The sequence below is a fragment of the Taudactylus pleione genome, unplaced genomic scaffold (assembly GCF_031769625.1).
Source record: "Taudactylus pleione unplaced genomic scaffold, aTauple2 ptg001386l, whole genome shotgun sequence".
Taxonomy (NCBI): Eukaryota; Metazoa; Chordata; class Amphibia; order Anura; family Myobatrachidae; genus Taudactylus; species Taudactylus pleione.
Genome location: NW_028285786.1, coordinates 130,189 through 148,996, shown reverse-complemented (window position 1 = coordinate 148,996; position 18,808 = coordinate 130,189). Strand labels below are relative to the sequence as shown.

Sequence of the window (18,808 nt, the reverse complement as noted above, 5' to 3'; positions counted from 1 at the left end):
GGGAAAGTGAGGTCCTCGGAATATTTTTGCCAAAAACACCAACCTTTCAAAGAAATGATGCACTTTCAGTTCAGCGCATCATTTCTAATAGTTGAGCAACAGTGAGTTGTCAAAACAGACAATGGAAATTGATTACAAAGAGTCAGCTATCTTCCTTTCTTAGTGAATATTTTTCAGTTAGCTACTAAAAGACTTGTGCTCTTGTACAAAAGTATTTTTTTCATCAGAACCAATTAGACCATATTTGATATCTGAATCATTAATGTCTTCTTTCTTTAGCACGAGAACAATTTATCATGGAGCCAGGGACACTCAACGTCTAGCTCCTCAAAATAATTTTTTTGTGCCAGTACTATACATCCATCAGGTAAAGCTGCTGTGTGGTGTAATTTAAGACTGCTATGCACAACCATTTTTACTCTCCTTCCTTCTAAAACTGATTCCTAGTAGCCCACTCCCTCACATTCCATTGCTTTGGACTTCATTCAGGAAACTTCCTTTTCTTTCATGGAGTGTCAAACTAAACCATCCCTCCCTGGTGGTCTAGTGGCTAGGATTCGGCGCTCTCACCGCCGACGCCTGGGTTCGATTCCTGGTCAGGGCAAGTGAGGTCCTCTGAATATTTTTGCCAAAAACACCAACCTTTCAAAGAAATGATGCACTTTCAGTTCAGCGCATCATTTCTAATACTTGAGCAACAGTGAGATGTCAAAACAGGCAATGGAAATTGAAAACAAAGAGTCAGCTATCTTCCTTTCTTAGTGAATATTTTTCAGTTAGCTACTAAAAGACTTGTGCTCTTGTACAAAAGTATTTTTTTCATCAGAACCAATTAGACCATATTTGATATCTGAGTCATTAATGTCTTCTTTCTTTAGCACCAGAACAATTTATCATGGAGCCAGGGACTCTCAACGTCTAGCTCCTCAAAATAATTTTTTCGTGCCAGTACTATACATCCATCAGGTAAAGCTGCTGTGTGGTGTAATTTAAGACTGCTGTGCACAACCATTTTTACTCTCCTTCCTTCTAAAACTGATTCCTAGTAGCCCACTCCCTCACATTCCATTGCTTTGGACTTCATTCAGGAAACTTCCTTTTCTTTCATGGAGTGTCAAACTAAACCATCCCTCCCTGGTGGTCTAGTGGCTAGGATTCGGCGCTCTCACCGCCGCGGCCCGGGTTCAATTCCCGGTCAGGGAAAGTGAGGTCCTCGGAATGTTTTTGCCAAAAACACCAACCTTTCAAAGAAATGATGCACTTTCAGTTCAGCGCATCATTTCTAATACTTGAGCAACAGTGAGATGTCAAAACAGACAATGGAAATTGATAACAAAGAGTCAGCTATCTTCCTTTCTTAGTGAATATTTTTCAGTTAGCTACTAAAAGACTTGTGCTCTTGTACAAAAGTATTTTTTTCATCAGAACCAATTAGACCATATTTGATATCTGAATCATTAATGTCTTCTTTCTTTAGCATGAGAACAATTTATCATGGAGCCAGGGACACTCAACGTCTAGCTCCTCAAAATAATTTTTTTGTGCCAGTACTATACATCCATCAGGTAAAGCTGCTGTGTGGTGTAATTTAAGACTGCTATGCACAACCATTTTTACTCTCCTTCCTTCTAAAACTGATTCCTAGTAGCCCACTCCCTCACATTCCATTGCTTTGGACTTCATTCAGGAAACTTCATTTTCTTTCATGGAGTGTCAAACTAAACCATCCCTCCCTGGTGGTCTAGTGGCTAGGATTCGGCGCTCTCACCGCCGCCGCCCGGGTTCGATTCCTGGTCAGGGAAAGTGAGGTCCTCTGAATATTTTTGCCAAAAACACCAACCTTTCAAAGAAATGATGCACTTTCAGTTCAGCGCATCATTTCTAATACTTGAGCAACAGTGAGATGTCAAAACAGGCAATGGAAATTGAAAACAAAGAGTCAGCTATCTTCCTTTCTTAGTGAATATTTTTCAGTTAGCTACTAAAAGACTTGTGCTCTTGTACAAAAGTATTTTTTTTGACATGGAGTGTCAAACTAAACCATCCCTCCCTGGTGGTCTACTAGCTAGGATTCGGCGCTCTCACCGCCGCGGCCCGGGTTCGATTCCCGGTCAGGGAAAGTGAGGTCCTTGGAATATTTTTGCCAAAAACACCAACCTTTCAAAGAAATGATGCACTTTCAGTTCAGCGCATCATTTCTAATACTTGAGCAACAGTTAGATGTCAAAACAGGCAATGGAAATTGAAAACAAAGAGTAAGCTATCTTCCTTTCTTAGTGAATATTTTTCAGTTAGCTACTAAAAGACTTGTGCTCTTGTACAAAAGTATTTTTTTTGACATGGAGTGTCAAACTAAACCATCCCTCCCTGGTGGTCTAGTGGCTAGGATTCGGCGCTCTCACCGCCGCGGCCCGGGGTCGATTCCCGGTCAGGGAAAGTGAGGTCCTCGGAATATTTTTGCCAAAAACACCAACCTTTCAAAGAAATGATGCACTTTCAGTTCAGCGCATCATTTCTAATAGTTGAGCAACAGTGAGTTGTCAAAACAGACAATGGAAATTGATAACAAAGAGTCAGCTATCTTCCTTTCTTAGTGAATATTTTTCAGTTAGCTACTAAAAGACTTGTGCTCTTGTACAAAAGTATTTTTTTCATCAGAACCAATTAGACCATATTTGATATCTGAATCATTAATGTCTTCTTTCTTTAGCACGAGAACAATTTATCATGGAGCCAGGGACACTCAACGTCTAGCTCCTCAAAATAATTTTTTTGTGCCAGTACTATACATCCATCAGGTAAAGCTGCTGTGTGGTGTAATTTAAGACTGCTATGCACAACCATTTTTACTCTCCTTCCTTCTAAAACTGATTCCTAGTAGCCCACTCCCTCACATTCCATTGCTTTGGACTTCATTCAGGAAACTTCCTTTTCTTTCATGGAGTGTCAAACTAAACCATCCCTCCCTGGTGGTCTAGTGGCTAGGATTCGGCGCTCTCACTGCCGCCGCCCGGGTTCGATTCCTGGTCAGGGCAAGTGAGGTCCTCTGAATATTTTTGCCAAAAACACCAACCTTTCAAAGAAATGATGCACTTTCAGTTCAGCGCATCATTTCTAATACTTGAGCAACAGTGAGATGTCAAAACAGGCAATGGAAATTGAAAACAAAGAGTCAGCTATCTTCCTTTCTTAGTGAATATTTTTCAGTTAGCTACTAAAAGACTTGTGCTCTTGTACAAAAGTATTTTTTTCATCAGAACCAATTAGACCATATTTGATATCTGAATCATTAATGTCTTCTTTCTTTAGCATGAGAACAATTTATCATGGAGCCAGGGACACTCAACGTCTAGCTCCTCAAAATAATTTTTTTGTGCCAGTACTATACATCCATCAGGTAAAGCTGCTGTGTGGTGTAATTTAAGACTGCTATGCACAACCATTTTTACTCTCCTTCCTTCTAAAACTGATTCCTAGTAGCCCACTCCCTCACATTCCATTGCTTTGGACTTCATTCAGGAAACTTCATTTTCTTTCATGGAGTGTCAAACTAAACCATCCCTCCCTGGTGGTCTAGTGGCTAGGATTCGGCGCTCTCACCGCCGCCGCCCGGGTTCGATTCCTGGTCAGGGAAAGTGAGGTCCTCTGAATATTTTTGCCAAAAACACCAACCTTTCAAAGAAATGATGCACTTTCAGTTCAGCGCATCATTTCTAATACTTGAGCAACAGTGAGATGTCAAAACAGGCAATGGAAATTGAAAACAAAGAGTCAGCTATCTTCCTTTCTTAGTGAATATTTTTCAGTTAGCTACTAAAAGACTTGTGCTCTTGTACAAAAGTATTTTTTTTGACATGGAGTGTCAAACTAAACCATCCCTCCCTGGTGGTCTACTAGCTAGGATTCGGCGCTCTCACCGCCGCGGCCCGGGTTCGATTCCCGGTCAGGGAAAGTGAGGTCCTTGGAATATTTTTGCCAAAAACACCAACCTTTCAAAGAAATGATGCACTTTCAGTTCAGCGCATCATTTCTAATACTTGAGCAACAGTTAGATGTCAAAACAGGCAATGGAAATTGAAAACAAAGAGTAAGCTATCTTCCTTTCTTAGTGAATATTTTTCAGTTAGCTACTAAAAGACTTGTGCTCTTGTACAAAAGTATTTTTTTTGACATGGAGTGTCAAACTAAACCATCCCTCCCTGGTGGTCTAGTGGCTAGGATTCGGCGCTCTCACCGCCGCGGCCCGGGGTCGATTCCCGGTCAGGGAAAGTGAGGTCCTCGGAATATTTTTGCCAAAAACACCAACCTTTCAAAGAAATGATGCACTTTCAGTTCAGCGCATCATTTCTAATAGTTGAGCAACAGTGAGTTGTCAAAACAGACAATGGAAATTGATAACAAAGAGTCAGCTATCTTCCTTTCTTAGTGAATATTTTTCAGTTAGCTACTAAAAGACTTGTGCTCTTGTACAAAAGTATTTTTTTCATCAGAACCAATTAGACCATATTTGATATCTGAATCATTAATGTCTTCTTTCTTTAGCACGAGAACAATTTATCATGGAGCCAGGGACACTCAACGTCTAGCTCCTCAAAATAATTTTTTTGTGCCAGTACTATACATCCATCAGGTAAAGCTGCTGTGTGGTGTAATTTAAGACTGCTATGCACAACCATTTTTACTCTCCTTCCTTCTAAAACTGATTCCTAGTAGCCCACTCCCTCACATTCCATTGCTTTGGACTTCATTCAGGAAACTTCCTTTTCTTTCATGGAGTGTCAAACTAAACCATCCCTCCCTGGTGGTCTAGTGGCTAGGATTCGGCGCTCTCACTGCCGCCGCCCGGGTTCGATTCCTGGTCAGGGCAAGTGAGGTCCTCTGAATATTTTTGCCAAAAACACCAACCTTTCAAAGAAATGATGCACTTTCAGTTCAGCGCATCATTTCTAATACTTGAGCAACAGTGAGATGTCAAAACAGGCAATGGAAATTGAAAACAAAGAGTCAGCTATCTTCCTTTCTTAGTGAATATTTTTCAGTTAGCTACTAAAAGACTTGTGCTCTTGTACAAAAGTATTTTTTTTGACATGGAGTGTCAAACTAAACCATCCCTCCCTGGTGGTCTACTGGCTAGGATTCAGCGCTCTTACCGCCGCGGCCCGGGTTCGATTCCCGGTCAGGGAAAGTGAGGTCCTCGGAATATTTTTGCTAAAAACACCAACCTTTCAAAGAAATGATGCACTTTCAGTTCAGCGCATCATTTCTAATACTTGAGCAACAGTGAGTTGTCAAAACAGACAATGGAAATTGATAACAAAGAGTCAGCTATCTTCCTTTCTTAGTGAATATTTTTCAGTTAGCTACTAAAAGACTTGTGCTCTTGTACAAAAGTATTTTTTTCATCAGAACCAATTAGACCATATTTGATATCTGAATCATTAATGTCTTCTTTCTTTAGCACCAGAACAATTTATCATGGAGCCAGGGACTCTCAACGTCTAGCTCCTCAAAATAATTTTTTCGTGCCAGTACTATACATCCATCAGGTAAAGCTGCTGTGTGGTGTAATTTAAGACTGCTATGCACAACCATTTTTACTCTCCTTCCTTCTAAAACTGATTCCTAGTAGCCCACTCCCTCACATTCCATTGCTTTGGACTTCATTCAGGAAACTTCCTTTTCTTTCATGGAGTGTCAAACTAAACCATCCCTCCCAGGTGGTCTAGTGGCTAGGATTCGGTGCTCTCACCGCTGCAGCCTGGGTTCGATTCCTGGTCAGGGAAAGTGAGGTCCTCGGAATATTTTTGCCAAAAACACCAACCTTTCAAAGAAATGATGCACTTTCAGTTCAGCGCATCATTTCTAATACTTGAGCAACAGTGAGATGTCAAAACAGACAATGGAAATTGATAACAAAGAGTCAACTATCTTCCTTTCTTAGTGAATATTTTTCAGTTAGCTACTAAAAGAATTGTGCTCTTGTACAAAAGTATTTTTTTCATCAGAACCAATTAGACCATATTTGATATCTGAGTCATTAATGTCTTCTTTCTTTAGCACCAGAACAATTTATCATGGAGCCAGGGACTCTCAACGTCTAGCTCCTCAAAATAATTTTTTCGTGCCAGTACTATACATCCATCAGGTAAAGCTGCTGTGTGGTGTAATTTAAGACTGCTATGCACAACCATTTTTACTCTCCTTCCTTCTAAAACTGATTCCTAGTAGCCCACTCCCTCACATTCCATTGCTTTGGACTTCATTCAGGAAACTTCCTTTTCTTTCATGGAGTGTCAAACAAATCCATCCCTCCCTGGTGGTCTAGTGGCTAGGATTCGGCGCTCTCACCGCCGCGGCCTGGTGTCGATTCCCGGTCAGGGAAAGTGAGGTCCTCGGAATATTTTTGCCAAAAACACCAACCTTTCAAAGAAATGATGCACTTTCAGTTCAGCGCATCATTTCTAATAGTTGAGCAAAAGTGAGTTGTCAAAACAGACAATGGAAATTGATAACAAAGAGTCAGCTATCTTCCTTTCTTAGTGAATATTTTTCAGTTAGCTACTAAAAGACTTGTGCTCTTGTACAAAAGTATTTTTTTCATCAGAACCAATTAGACCATATTTGATATCTGAGTCATTAATGTCTTCTTTCTTTAGCACCAGAACAATTTATCATGGAGCCAGGGACTCTCAACGTCTAGCTCCTCAAAATAATTTTTTCGTGCCAGTACTATACATCCATCAGGTAAAGCTGCTGTGTGGTGTAATTTAAGACTGCTATGCACAACCATTTTTACTCTCCTTCATTCTAAAACTGATTCCTAGTAGCCCACTCCCTCACATTCCATTGCTTTGGACTTCATTCAGGAAACTTCCTTTTCTTTCATGGAGTGTCAAACTAAACCATCCCTCCCTGGTGGTCTAGTGGCTAGGATTCGGCGCTCTCACCGCCGCGGCCCGGGTTCGATTCCCGGTCAGGGAAAGTGAGGTCCTCGGAATATTTTTGCCAAAAACACCAACCTTTCAAAGAAATGATGCACTTTCAGTTCAGCGCATCATTTCTAATACTTGAGCAACAGTGAGTTGTCAAAACAGACAATGGAAATTGATAACAAAGAGTCAGCTATCTTCCTTTCTTAGTGAATATTTTTCAGTTAGCTACTAAAAGACTTGTGCTCTTGTACAAAAGTATTTTTTTCATCAGAACCAATTAGACCATATTTGATATCTGAGTCATTAATGTCTTCTTTCTTTAGCACCAGAACAATTTATCATGGAGCTAGGGACTCTCAACGTCTAGCTCCTCAAAATAATTTTTTCGTGCCAGTACTATACATCCATCAGGTAAAGCTGCTGTGTGGTGTAATTTAAGACTGCTATGCACAACCATTTTTACTCTCCTTCCTTCTAAAACTGATTCCTAGTAGCCCACTCCCTCACATTCCATTGCTTTGGACTTCATTCAGGAAACTTCCTTTTCTTTCATGGAGTGTCAAACAAAACCATCCCTCCCTGGTGGTCTAGTGGCTAGGATTCGGCGCTCTCACCGCCGCGGCCCGGGGTCGATTCTCGGTCAGGGAAAGTGAGGTCCTCGGAATATTTTTGCCAAAAACACCAACCTTTCAAAGAAATGATGCACTTTCAGTTCAGCGCATCATTTCTAATACTTGAGCAACAGTGAGTTGTCAAAACAGACAATGGAAATTGATAACAAAGAGTCAGCTATCTTCCTTTCTTAGTGAATATTTTTCAGTTAGCTACTAAAAGACTTGTGCTCTTGTACAAAAGTATTTTTTTCATCAGAACCAATTAGACCATATTTGATATCTGAGTCATTAATGTCTTCTTTCTTTAGCACCAGAACAATTTATCATGGAGCCAGGGACTCTCAACGTCTAGCTCCTCAAAATAATTTTTTCGTGCCAGTACTATACATCCATCAGGTAAAGCTGCTGTGTGGTGTAATTTAAGACTGCTATGCACAACCATTTTTACTCTCCTTCCTTCTAAAACTGATTCCTAGTAGCCCACTCCCTCACATTCCATTGCTTTGGACTTCATTCAGGAAACTTCCTTTTCTTTCATGGAGTGTCAAACAAATCCATCCCTCCCTGGTGGTCTAGTGGCTAGGATTCGGCGCTCTCACCGCCGCGGCCCGGGGTCGATTCCCGGTCAGGGAAAGTGAGGTCCTCGGAATATTTTTGCCAAAAACACCAACCTTTCAAAGAAATGATGCACTTTCAGTTCAGCGCATCATTTCTAATACTTGAGCAACAGTGAGTTGTCAAAACAGACAATGGAAATTGATAACAAAGAGTCAGCTATCTTCCTTTCTTAGTGAATATTTTTCAGTTAGCTACTAAAAGACTTGTGCTCTTGTACAAAAGTATTTTTTTCATCAGAACCAATTAGACCATATTTGATATCTGAGTCATTAATGTCTTCTTTCTTTAGCACCAGAACAATTTATCATGGAGCCAGGGACTCTCAACGTCTAGCTCCTCAAAATAATTTTTTCGTGCCAGTACTATACATCCATCAGGTAAAGCTGCTGTGTGGTGTAATTTAAGACTGCTATGCACAACCATTTTTACTCTCCTTCCTTCTAAAACTGATTCCTAGTAGCCCACTCCCTCACATTCCATTGCTTTGGACTTCATTCAGGAAACTTCCTTTTCTTTCATGGAGTGTCAAACAAAACCATCCCTCCCTGGTGGTCTAGTGGCTAGGATTCGGCGCTCTCACCGCCGCGGCCCGGGGTCGATTCTCGGTCAGGGAAAGTGAGGTCCTCGGAATATTTTTGCCAAAAACACCAACCTTTCAAAGAAATGATGCACTTTCAGTTCAGCGCATCATTTCTAATACTTGAGCAACAGTGAGTTGTCAAAACAGACAATGGAAATTGATAACAAAGAGTCAGCTATCTTCCTTTCTTAGTGAATATTTTTCAGTTAGCTACTAAAAGACTTGTGCTCTTGTACAAAAGTATTTTTTTCATCAGAACCAATTAGACCATATTTGATATCTGAGTCATTAATGTCTTCTTTCTTTAGCACCAGAACAATTTATCATGGAGCCAGGGACTCTCAACGTCTAGCTCCTCAAAATAATTTTTTCGTGCCAGTACTATACATCCATCAGGTAAAGCTGCTGTGTGGTGTAATTTAAGACTGCTATGCACAACCATTTTTACTCTCCTTCCTTCTAAAACTGATTCCTAGTAGCCCACTCCCTCACATTCCATTGCTTTGGACTTCATTCAGGAAACTTCCTTTTCTTTCATGGAGTGTCAAACAAATCCATCCCTCCCTGGTGGTCTAGTGGCTAGGATTCGGCGCTCTCACCGCCGCGGCCCGGGGTCGATTCCCGGTCAGGGAAAGTGAGGTCCTCGGAATATTTTTGCCAAAAACACCAACCTTTCAAAGAAATGATGCACTTTCAGTTCAGCGCATCATTTCTAATAGTTGAGCAACAGTGAGTTGTCAAAAGAGACAATGGAAATTGATAACAAAGAGTCAGCTATCTTCCTTTCTTAGTGAATATTTTTCAGTTAGCTACTAAAAGACTTGTGCTCTTGTACAAAAGTATTTTTTTCATCAGAACCAATTAGACCATATTTGATATCTGAATCATTAATGTCTTCTTTCTTTAGCACGAGAACAATTTATCATGGAGCCAGGGACACTCAACGTCTAGCTCCTCAAAATAATTTTTTTGTGCCAGTACTATACATCCATCAGGTAAAGCTGCTGTGTGGTGTAATTTTAGACTGCTATGCACAACCATTTTTACTCTCCTTCCTTCTAAAACTGATTCCTAGTAGCCCACTCCCTCACATTCCATTGCTTTGGACTTCATTCAGGAAACTTCCTTTTCTTTCATGGAGTGTCAAACTAAACCATCCCTCCCTGGTGGTCTAGTGGCTAGGATTCGGCGCTCTCACCGCCGCCGCCCGGGTTCGATTCCTGGTCAGGGCAAGTGAGGTCCTCTGAATATTTTTGCCAAAAACACCAACCTTTCAAAGAAATGATGCACTTTCAGTTCAGCGCATCATTTCTAATACTTGAGCAACAGTGAGATGTCAAAACAGGCAATGGAAATTGAAAACAAAGAGTCAGCTATCTTCCTTTCTTAGTGAATATTTTTCAGTTAGCTACTAAAAGACTTGTGCTCTTGTACAAAAGTATTTTTTTTGACATGGAGTGTCAAACTAAACCATCCCTCCCTGGTGGTCTACTGGCTAGGATTCAGCGCTCTTACCGCCGCGGCCCGGGTTCGATTCCCGGTCAGGGAAAGTGAGGTCCTCGGAATATTTTTGCTAAAAACACCAACCTTTCAAAGAAATGATGCACTTTCAGTTCAGCGCATCATTTCTAATACTTGAGCAACAGTGAGTTGTCAAAACAGACAATGGAAATTGATAACAAAGAGTCAGCTATCTTCCTTTCTTAGTGAATATTTTTCAGTTAGCTACTAAAAGACTTGTGCTCTTGTACAAAAGTATTTTTTTCATCAGAACCAATTAGACCATATTTGATATCTGAATCATTAATGTCTTCTTTCTTTAGCACCAGAACAATTTATCATGGAGCCAGGGACTCTCAACGTCTAGCTCCTCAAAATAATTTTTTCGTGCCAGTACTATACATCCATCAGGTAAAGCTGCTGTGTGGTGTAATTTAAGACTGCTATGCACAACCATTTTTACTCTCCTTCCTTCTAAAACTGATTCCTAGTAGCCCACTCCCTCACATTCCATTGCTTTGGACTTCATTCAGGAAACTTCCTTTTCTTTCATGGAGTGTCAAACTAAACCATCCCTCCCAGGTGGTCTAGTGGCTAGGATTCGGTGCTCTCACCGCTGCAGCCTGGGTTCGATTCCTGGTCAGGGAAAGTGAGGTCCTCGGAATATTTTTGCCAAAAACACCAACCTTTCAAAGAAATGATGCACTTTCAGTTCAGCGCATCATTTCTAATACTTGAGCAACAGTGAGATGTCAAAACAGACAATGGAAATTGATAACAAAGAGTCAGCTATCTTCCTTTCTTAGTGAATATTTTTCAGTTAGCTACTAAAAGACTTGTGCTCTTGTACAAAAGTATTTTTTTCATCAGAACCAATTAGACCATATTTGATATCTGAGTCATTAATGTCTTCTTTCTTTAGCACCAGAACAATTTATCATGGAGCCAGGGACTCTCAACGTCTAGCTCCTCAAAATAATTTTTTCGTGCCAGTACTATACATCCATCAGGTAAAGCTGCTGTGTGGTGTAATTTAAGACTGCTATGCACAACCATTTTTACTCTCCTTCCTTCTAAAACTGATTCCTAGTAGCCCACTCCCTCACATTCCATTGCTTTGGACTTCATTCAGGAAACTTCCTTTTCTTTCATGGAGTGTCAAACAAATCCATCCCTCCCTGGTGGTCTAGTGGCTAGGATTCGGCGCTCTCACCGCCGCGGCCCGGTGTCGATTCCCGGTCAGGGAAAGTGAGGTCCTCGGAATATTTTTGCCAAAAACACCAACCTTTCAAAGAAATGATGCACTTTCAGTTCAGCGCATCATTTCTAATAGTTGAGCAAAAGTGAGTTGTCAAAACAGACAATGGAAATTGATAACAAAGAGTCAGCTATCTTCCTTTCTTAGTGAATATTTTTCAGTTAGCTACTAAAAGACTTGTGCTCTTGTACAAAAGTATTTTTTTCATCAGAACCAATTAGACCATATTTGATATCTGAGTCATTAATGTCTTCTTTCTTTAGCACCAGAACAATTTATCATGGAGCCAGGGACTCTCAACGTCTAGCTCCTCAAAATAATTTTTTCGTGCCAGTACTATACATCCATCAGGTAAAGCTGCTGTGTGGTGTAATTTAAGACTGCTATGCACAACCATTTTTACTCTCCTTCCTTCTAAAACTGATTCCTAGTAGCCCACTCCCTCACATTCCATTGCTTTGGACTTCATTCAGGAAACTTCCTTTTCTTTCATGGAGTGTCAAACTAAACCATCCCTCCCAGGTGGTCTAGTGGCTAGGATTCGGTGCTCTCACCGCTGCAGCCTGGGTTCGATTCCTGGTCAGGGAAAGTGAGGTCCTCGGAATATTTTTGCCAAAAACACCAACCTTTCAAAGAAATGATGCACTTTCAGTTCAGCGCATCATTTCTAATACTTGAGCAACAGTGAGATGTCAAAACAGACAATGGAAATTGATAACAAAGAGTCAACTATCTTCCTTTCTTAGTGAATATTTTTCAGTTAGCTACTAAAAGAATTGTGCTCTTGTACAAAAGTATTTTTTTCATCAGAACCAATTAGACCATATTTGATATCTGAGTCATTAATGTCTTCTTTCTTTAGCACCAGAACAATTTATCATGGAGCCAGGGACTCTCAACGTCTAGCTCCTCAAAATAATTTTTTCGTGCCAGTACTATACATCCATCAGGTAAAGCTGCTGTGTGGTGTAATTTAAGACTGCTATGCACAACCATTTTTACTCTCCTTCCTTCTAAAACTGATTCCTAGTAGCCCACTCCCTCACATTCCATTGCTTTGGACTTCATTCAGGAAACTTCCTTTTCTTTCATGGAGTGTCAAACAAATCCATCCCTCCCTGGTGGTCTAGTGGCTAGGATTCGGCGCTCTCACCGCCGCGGCCTGGTGTCGATTCCCGGTCAGGGAAAGTGAGGTCCTCGGAATATTTTTGCCAAAAACACCAACCTTTCAAAGAAATGATGCACTTTCAGTTCAGCGCATCATTTCTAATAGTTGAGCAAAAGTGAGTTGTCAAAACAGACAATGGAAATTGATAACAAAGAGTCAGCTATCTTCCTTTCTTAGTGAATATTTTTCAGTTAGCTACTAAAAGACTTGTGCTCTTGTACAAAAGTATTTTTTTCATCAGAACCAATTAGACCATATTTGATATCTGAGTCATTAATGTCTTCTTTCTTTAGCACCAGAACAATTTATCATGGAGCCAGGGACTCTCAACGTCTAGCTCCTCAAAATAATTTTTTCGTGCCAGTACTATACATCCATCAGGTAAAGCTGCTGTGTGGTGTAATTTAAGACTGCTATGCACAACCATTTTTACTCTCCTTCATTCTAAAACTGATTCCTAGTAGCCCACTCCCTCACATTCCATTGCTTTGGACTTCATTCAGGAAACTTCCTTTTCTTTCATGGAGTGTCAAACTAAACCATCCCTCCCTGGTGGTCTAGTGGCTAGGATTCGGCGCTCTCACCGCCGCGGCCCGGGTTCGATTCCCGGTCAGGGAAAGTGAGGTCCTCGGAATATTTTTGCCAAAAACACCAACCTTTCAAAGAAATGATGCACTTTCAGTTCAGCGCATCATTTCTAATACTTGAGCAACAGTGAGTTGTCAAAACAGACAATGGAAATTGATAACAAAGAGTCAGCTATCTTCCTTTCTTAGTGAATATTTTTCAGTTAGCTACTAAAAGACTTGTGCTCTTGTACAAAAGTATTTTTTTCATCAGAACCAATTAGACCATATTTGATATCTGAGTCATTAATGTCTTCTTTCTTTAGCACCAGAACAATTTATCATGGAGCTAGGGACTCTCAACGTCTAGCTCCTCAAAATAATTTTTTCGTGCCAGTACTATACATCCATCAGGTAAAGCTGCTGTGTGGTGTAATTTAAGACTGCTATGCACAACCATTTTTACTCTCCTTCCTTCTAAAACTGATTCCTAGTAGCCCACTCCCTCACATTCCATTGCTTTGGACTTCATTCAGGAAACTTCCTTTTCTTTCATGGAGTGTCAAACAAAACCATCCCTCCCTGGTGGTCTAGTGGCTAGGATTCGGCGCTCTCACCGCCGCGGCCCGGGGTCGATTCTCGGTCAGGGAAAGTGAGGTCCTCGGAATATTTTTGCCAAAAACACCAACCTTTCAAAGAAATGATGCACTTTCAGTTCAGCGCATCATTTCTAATACTTGAGCAACAGTGAGTTGTCAAAACAGACAATGGAAATTGATAACAAAGAGTCAGCTATCTTCCTTTCTTAGTGAATATTTTTCAGTTAGCTACTAAAAGACTTGTGCTCTTGTACAAAAGTATTTTTTTCATCAGAACCAATTAGACCATATTTGATATCTGAGTCATTAATGTCTTCTTTCTTTAGCACCAGAACAATTTATCATGGAGCCAGGGACTCTCAACGTCTAGCTCCTCAAAATAATTTTTTCGTGCCAGTACTATACATCCATCAGGTAAAGCTGCTGTGTGGTGTAATTTAAGACTGCTATGCACAACCATTTTTACTCTCCTTCCTTCTAAAACTGATTCCTAGTAGCCCACTCCCTCACATTCCATTGCTTTGGACTTCATTCAGGAAACTTCCTTTTCTTTCATGGAGTGTCAAACAAATCCATCCCTCCCTGGTGGTCTAGTGGCTAGGATTCGGCGCTCTCACCGCCGCGGCCCGGGGTCGATTCCCGGTCAGGGAAAGTGAGGTCCTCGGAATATTTTTGCCAAAAACACCAACCTTTCAAAGAAATGATGCACTTTCAGTTCAGCGCATCATTTCTAATACTTGAGCAACAGTGAGTTGTCAAAACAGACAATGGAAATTGATAACAAAGAGTCAGCTATCTTCCTTTCTTAGTGAATATTTTTCAGTTAGCTACTAAAAGACTTGTGCTCTTGTACAAAAGTATTTTTTTCATCAGAACCAATTAGACCATATTTGATATCTGAGTCATTAATGTCTTCTTTCTTTAGCACCAGAACAATTTATCATGGAGCCAGGGACTCTCAACGTCTAGCTCCTCAAAATAATTTTTTCGTGCCAGTACTATACATCCATCAGGTAAAGCTGCTGTGTGGTGTAATTTAAGACTGCTATGCACAACCATTTTTACTCTCCTTCCTTCTAAAACTGATTCCTAGTAGCCCACTCCCTCACATTCCATTGCTTTGGACTTCATTCAGGAAACTTCCTTTTCTTTCATGGAGTGTCAAACAAAACCATCCCTCCCTGGTGGTCTAGTGGCTAGGATTCGGCGCTCTCACCGCCGCGGCCCGGGGTCGATTCTCGGTCAGGGAAAGTGAGGTCCTCGGAATATTTTTGCCAAAAACACCAACCTTTCAAAGAAATGATGCACTTTCAGTTCAGCGCATCATTTCTAATACTTGAGCAACAGTGAGTTGTCAAAACAGACAATGGAAATTGATAACAAAGAGTCAGCTATCTTCCTTTCTTAGTGAATATTTTTCAGTTAGCTACTAAAAGACTTGTGCTCTTGTACAAAAGTATTTTTTTTCATCAGAACCAATTAGACCATATTTGATATCTGAGTCATTAATGTCTTCTTTCTTTAGCACCAGAACAATTTATCATGGAGCCAGGGACTCTCAACGTCTAGCTCCTCAAAATAATTTTTTCGTGCCAGTACTATACATCCATCAGGTAAAGCTGCTGTGTGGTGTAATTTAAGACTGCTATGCACAACCATTTTTACTCTCCTTCCTTCTAAAACTGATTCCTAGTAGCCCACTCCCTCACATTCCATTGCTTTGGACTTCATTCAGGAAACTTCCTTTTCTTTCATGGAGTGTCAAACAAATCCATCCCTCCCTGGTGGTCTAGTGGCTAGGATTCGGCGCTCTCACCGCCGCGGCCCGGGGTCGATTCCCGGTCAGGGAAAGTGAGGTCCTCGGAATATTTTTGCCAAAAACACCAACCTTTCAAAGAAATGATGCACTTTCAGTTCAGCGCATCATTTCTAATAGTTGAGCAACAGTGAGTTGTCAAAACAGACAATGGAAATTGATAACAAAGAGTCAGCTATCTTCCTTTCTTAGTGAATATTTTTCAGTTAGCTACTAAAAGACTTGTGCTCTTGTACAAAAGTATTTTTTTCATCAGAACCAATTAGACCATATTTGATATCTGAATCATTAATGTCTTCTTTCTTTAGCACGAGAACAATTTATCATGGAGCCAGGGACACTCAACGTCTAGCTCCTCAAAATAATTTTTTTGTGCCAGTACTATACATCCATCAGGTAAAGCTGCTGTGTGGTGTAATTTAAGACTGCTATGCACAACCATTTTTACTCTCCTTCCTTCTAAAACTGATTCCTAGTAGCCCACTCCCTCACATTCCATTGCTTTGGACTTCATTCAGGAAACTTCCTTTTCTTTCATGGAGTGTCAAACTAAACCATCCCTCCCTGGTGGTCTAGTGGCTAGGATTCGGCGCTCTCACCGCCGCCGCCCGGGTTCGATTCCTGGTCAGGGCAAGTGAGGTCCTCTGAATATTTTTGCCAAAAACACCAACCTTTCAAAGAAATGATGCACTTTCAGTTCAGCGCATCATTTCTAATACTTGAGCAACAGTGAGATGTCAAAACAGGCAATGGAAATTGAAAACAAAGAGTCAGCTATCTTCCTTTCTTAGTGAATATTTTTCAGTTAGCTACTAAAAGACTTGTGCTCTTGTACAAAAGTATTTTTTTTGACATGGAGTGTCAAACTAAACCATCCCTCCCTGGTGGTCTACTGGCTAGGATTCAGCGCTCTTACCGCCGCGGCCCGGGTTCGATTCCCGGTCAGGGAAAGTGAGGTCCTCGGAATATTTTTGCTAAAAACACCAACCTTTCAAAGAAATGATGCACTTTCAGTTCAGCGCATCATTTCTAATACTTGAGCAACAGTGAGTTGTCAAAACAGACAATGGAAATTGATAACAAAGAGTCAGCTATCTTCCTTTCTTAGTGAATATTTTTCAGTTAGCTACTAAAAGACTTGTGCTCTTGTACAAAAGTATTTTTTTCATCAGAACCAATTAGACCATATTTGATATCTGAGTCATTAATGTCTTCTTTCTTTAGCACCAGAACAATTTATCATGGAGCCAGGGACTCTCAACGTCTAGCTCCTCAAAATAATTTTTTCGTGCCAGTACTATACATCCATCAGGTAAAGCTGCTGTGTGGTGTAATTTAAGACTGCTATGCACAACCATTTTTACTCTCCTTCCTTCTAAAACTGATTCCTAGTAGCCCACTCCCTCACATTCCATTGCTTTGGACTTCATTCAGGAAACTTCCTTTTCTTTCATGGAGTGTCAAACAAATCCATCCCTCCCTGGTGGTCTAGTGGCTAGGATTCGGCGCTCTCACCGCCGCGGCCCGGTGTCGATTCCCGGTCAGGGAAAGTGAGGTCCTCGGAATATTTTTGCCAAAAACACCAACCTTTCAAAGAAATGATGCACTTTCAGTTCAGCGCATCATTTCTAATAGTTGAGCAAAAGTGAGTTGTCAAAACAGACAATGGAAATTGATAACAAAGAGTCAGCTATCTTCCTTTCTTAGTGAATATTTTTCAGTTAGCTACTAAAAGACTTGTGCTCTTGTACAAAAGTATTTTTTTCATCAGAACCAATTAGACCATATTTCATATCTGAGTCATTAATGTCTTCTTTCTTTAGCACCAGAACAATTTATCATGGAGCCAGGGACTCTCAACGTCTAGCTCCTCAAAATAATTTTTTCGTGCCAGTACTATACATCCATCAGGTAAAGCTGCTGTGTGGTGTAATTTAAGACTGCTATGCACAACCATTTTTACTCTCCTTCATTCTAAAACTGATTCCTAGTAGCCCACTCCCTCACATTCCATTGCTTTGGACTTCATTCAGGAAACTTCCTTTTCTTTCATGGAGTGTCAAACTAAACCATCCCTCCCTGGTGGTCTAGTGGCTAGGATTCGGCGCTCTCACCGCCGCGGCCCGGGTTCGATTCCCGGTCAGGGAAAGTGAGGTCCTCGGAATATTTTTGCCAAAAACACCAACCTTTCAAAGAAATGATGCACTTTCAGTTCAGCGCATCATTTCTAATACTTGAGCAACAGTGAGTTGTCAAAACAGACAATGGAAATTGATAACAAAGAGTCAGCTATCTTCCTTTCTTAGTGAATATTTTTCAGTTAGCTACTAAAAGACTTGTGCTCTTGTACAAAAGTATTTTTTTCATCAGAACCAATTAGACCATATTTGATATCTGAGTCATTAATGTCTTCTTTCTTTAGCACCAGAACAATTTATCATGGAGCCAGGGACTCTCAACGTCTAGCTCCTCAAAATAATTTTTTCGTGCCAGTACTATACATCCATCAGGTAAAGCTGCTGTGTGGTGTAATTTAAGACTGCTATGCACAACCATTTTTACTCTCCTTCCTTCTAAAACTGATTCCTAGTAGCCCACTCCCTCACATTCCATTGCTTTGGACTTCATTCAGGAAACTTCCTTTTCTTTCATGGAGTGTCAAACAAAACCATCCCTCCCTGGTGGTCTAGTGGCTAGGATTCGGCGCTCTCACCGCTGCGGCCCGGGGTCGATTCCCGGTCAGGGAAAGTGAGGTCCTCGGAATATTTTTGCCAAAAACACCAACCTTTCAAAGAAATGATGCACTTTCAGTTCAGCGCATCATTTCTAATAGTTGAGCAACAGTGAGTTGTCAAAACAGACAATGGAAATTGATAACAAAGAGTCAGCTATCTTCCTTTCTTAGTGAATATTTTTCAGTTAGCTACTAAAAGACTTGTGCTCTTGTACAAAAGTATTTTTTTCATCAGAACCAATTAGACCATATTTGATATCTGAATCATTAATGTCTTCTTTCTTTAGCACGAGAACAATTTATCATGGAGCCAGGGACACTCAACGTCTAGCTCCTCAAAATAATTTTTTTGTGCCAGTACTATACATCCATCAGGTAAAGCTGCTGTGTGGTGTAATTTAAGACTGCTATGCACAACCATTT

The 18,808-nt window shown here is 40.6% G+C and overlaps 4 non-coding genes across 4 annotated transcripts; all 4 read left to right on the top strand.

The window, feature by feature from the left end:
• Positions 1-1,131: 1,131 nt before the first annotated feature.
• Positions 1,132-1,203, top strand: TRNAE-CUC (transfer RNA glutamic acid (anticodon CUC)). Its single transcript has one exon. It is a non-coding gene; the product is annotated as a tRNA-Glu (tRNA).
• A 5,706-nt stretch (positions 1,204-6,909) lies between these two features.
• Positions 6,910-6,981, top strand: TRNAE-CUC (transfer RNA glutamic acid (anticodon CUC)). The gene has a single exon. It is a non-coding gene; the product is annotated as a tRNA-Glu (tRNA).
• Positions 6,982-13,216: 6,235 nt separating this feature from the next.
• TRNAE-CUC (transfer RNA glutamic acid (anticodon CUC)) lies at positions 13,217-13,288 on the top strand. The gene has a single exon. It is a non-coding gene; the product is annotated as a tRNA-Glu (tRNA).
• Positions 13,289-17,727: 4,439 nt separating this feature from the next.
• On the top strand, positions 17,728-17,799 carry TRNAE-CUC (transfer RNA glutamic acid (anticodon CUC)). The gene has a single exon. It is a non-coding gene; the product is annotated as a tRNA-Glu (tRNA).
• The last annotated feature ends 1,009 nt before the right edge of the window (positions 17,800-18,808 follow it).